Source organism: Arachis duranensis, unplaced genomic scaffold (assembly GCF_000817695.3).
Source record: "Arachis duranensis cultivar V14167 unplaced genomic scaffold, aradu.V14167.gnm2.J7QH unplaced_Scaffold_237744, whole genome shotgun sequence".
NCBI lineage: Eukaryota > Viridiplantae > Streptophyta > Magnoliopsida > Fabales > Fabaceae > Arachis > Arachis duranensis.
Genome location: NW_026264900.1, coordinates 6,845 through 10,007, shown reverse-complemented (window position 1 = coordinate 10,007; position 3,163 = coordinate 6,845). Strand labels below are relative to the sequence as shown.

At 46.1% G+C, this 3,163-nt stretch overlaps 1 non-coding gene across 1 annotated transcript; it reads left to right on the top strand.

Moving 5' to 3' along the window:
- Positions 1-2,397: 2,397 nt before the first annotated feature.
- TRNAP-UGG (transfer RNA proline (anticodon UGG)) lies at positions 2,398-2,472 on the top strand. Its single transcript has one exon. It is a non-coding gene; the product is annotated as a tRNA-Pro (tRNA).
- The last annotated feature ends 691 nt before the right edge of the window (positions 2,473-3,163 follow it).

Here is a 3,163-nt window from a genome sequence, read left to right as displayed (position 1 = left end):
CTTCTACGACTCCACTCTTACCCTTAGCTTTCGGTCGAGCTAGGCATCACTTCCTATCACTCTTAGTTGAAGGAGAGCGTAGGAAGCCAAAGACCTGTTTTGAGTTCTGAGTTGAATAAGGCAGGGATAGGTGAATTTTGAGATCAGAATAGGTCTTCGATCCGTTCATTCTGTCTTCAGGGCATACTTAAGTATAAAGAAAGAAGAAAGGAGGGAAGCTCATTCCGGCGGGTACTCCAAGTCCCTTAACTTATTCGTGGAACAGAGGAAGATAGTTATAGGTATTCGGACAGATAACGAAGAGTTAGGCGGGACCACTAGAGATGCTCCTATACTAAAGGCTATCGGAAAAGCAAGAAAGATAGGGGTGTCAAAACACTTCTTAAAAAGAGAGGGACAAGCTAGCCGTAGGCTATTAACCAGGAAGTGGCCGAAGCTTCCATTACAGAAGTTGATGGGCGGGGCCTTTTCATTTTCACCTAAAGGGGGTTCAGGCATTATGAGTGCAGCTCCACTAGTCTAGCTGGTAAAGTCTTTTGGCCTAGGACCTGGGTTCTCATCCCGCCTTTTCGCGGGAATGGGATCTTATGCCAGGATCTGTGATTGAACGCAAAGATTCTAATAGAAGACGTGAGAAAAAAAATGTAATATATGGAATCTTTTTTGATAGACTGGACTCTTCTGTAGGTTAGGAGGTTCTTTTTCTTTCGTTTAGCCGGCCTCCCTTAGGAGTGGGAAATCGATGAAATGAGCAAGTTGCTCCATCGAGAACGCGTTTTCGACTTAACTTACTTAACCAGAATACCTGGAATGACCCATAGGAGAAGGCTACGGGGGCATCGTTCACGTACTGATTCATAGCGCTTCCCCTTTCTAGTCAATAAAGAGTGTATGTGATGTTGGATCTTGTATCCGGGCCTGCAGACAGGCAGGAGATCCTATCCTCACTCCTCATATAGCTATATGAGTGACTACGTACATGGATGTACTCTTTCTGCTAGTTAAAGTTTATGCCTTTTTCCGACCTCCGTTCTGGTACCTCATAGCTATGCGCAGAGTGACTTCGTACCTTCTCTTCTAGTTTAAGCCTTTTGGTATGTTAGTCATGCGTGAAGCTGAGACTTGCTCCTTAGCACAAGTACTAAGCAAGCCCCTAAAGGCCTTCGCGTTAGTAAGCTAGCTTTGTAAGCTAAGCAAGCCAGGGTCTCCGGGCACTATGGTAGGACGTGGATCGATCATGACGAAAATGGACTTCTCCTTAATGGTTTAGAAGAGTCCCCTTCTTCTGTGAGCCAGTTCCCCGGGCTTTCTCCCTTCTCGACCAGACGAAGGAGATATGAATTCCATTCAGGCGGGTAAGGGCTTTACTCTGTGTTCTCTCCAGGTCGCCTTTGCATTGGCGAAGACTGGAAAAGTTCATCATTCAGTGGTGGGGTCGGTCTTCATAGAAAAGAGGGCGTCGCCCAACGAGTGGCAGATTTGGATGGAGTCTCGCTCATAGATAGAGGAAGAGTACGCGCGCTAGCGCGCTACGGCTTACGCAGTTGATCGGATCAGATAGCCCTTTGGGCAACCAACCGCACATCAAATTCCGATCAATTGGAGGTCTGGCTGAGTGGCTTAAGGCATTGGTTTGCTAAATCTACATACAAGAAGATTGTATCATGGGTTCGAATCCCATTTCCTCCGGCACGGAAGTGGAACGGGCGGGCGAAATTACGTGAGAGAAAGAACCTAACCTCTTGGTGTTGGTGGAGTCCCCCGGAGGACAGAATAGCACTACTTAGTTACTAGGAGCGGGGAGCCCGTTGCGCGTTGTGGCCTATCTTCTTTTTAGAAGCAAGCTCCCCCGTTTCTTGAAGGCCTGGGCGGCTCTCGGTTCTTGAGCATGTTGGGAGAGGGGATTAGGCGGCAGTTGAAAGAGCTGCTCGAAAGCTTGCAATACTAAACAAGCGAAAAAAGCCCTTTCTTGTTATTAGTAAAGGGCTTTTCCCTAACTAGTAAAGTGGTAAGTAAGGTAGGGCGCTATTCGATGAAGAAAACAGACTTTAGGAAAGTGGTTCAGGTAGCTCAGCTGGTTAGAGCAAAGGACTGAAAATCCTTGTGTCAGTGGTTCGAATCCACTTCTAAGCGGGCTTTGGGTCCAAAGGACAGGTAGCCGGGAGCGAGCCGGATTTTCAAAAATGAAAGTGAATGAAAGAGGAAGCCAAAATGTGAGCGCTCCTGCACTATACGGCTTTTTGGCGGTAGGGTTGGGGTGGCTTGCTGGAGGCAGATTTTCTAAAAAAAGCGGTTGATTACTCGGATTGGTTCTCGCGTCCCTGTGCCCAAAAGGATGGGCGAGTTCGGTTCGAGTCTTCATCGATCGGGTGGATCTATATGCGGAGGGGGGTGAGACGAGGTGTAGCGCAGTCTGGTCAGCGCATCTGTTTTGGGTACAGAGGGCCATAGGTTCGAATCCTGTCACCTTGATGTGAGGTAGTAAACACCTAAAGAGCACCCATCCACCCGTAAACTTTCGCTCTTTTAGAAAGAAAAAAAATGGACCGCCCTTGATCTGATCTGGGCGGGATCTAAAGCAGCATTTCTTCCGAATGTTTCGGGGGCAGGCCTTAGGTTCAATTCTTTCTTGCCTATAGTCATGACTATAGGCTTCAGAAGAGAAGAAAAAACTTTTTCTAAAGAAAGAAGTAGTATCTAATTCACGTAAGAAAAGAGAATCAGTCTGCATGCTTAACAGCCTTCCCTGTCTGAATCCCTTTGTAAATGTAAAAAAAAGGGGGCTCCCTCATGGTCTTGGGGGCTATGAGCAAGAACCACATTCCTTAAAGAAAGTATACCCGAAAGCACTTTCTCTAGAATGGGTCAATCAATCAGTAAGTTGCTGACATTGAAGAGATTCAAGTCGATGCTTCAACTAAGACTCCTACATGAACTTTCTGTCTGGAGGGAATCAATGTTTCTCAGTGAATGATGATGCAAGGTATATCTGATTGGAGTGTTCTTTTTATCTTAGGATTTTTGGTCTATTTTATACGAACAAGCAATGGTATGATTAAATACTTGCTTGATCGTGAAGATGTAAAATCTTTGAAAATTGGGGTGTGGGGAGTACCCATGACTAAGGAAAGACGTGTTTCAATGTTTCATTTTTTTTTCCCCC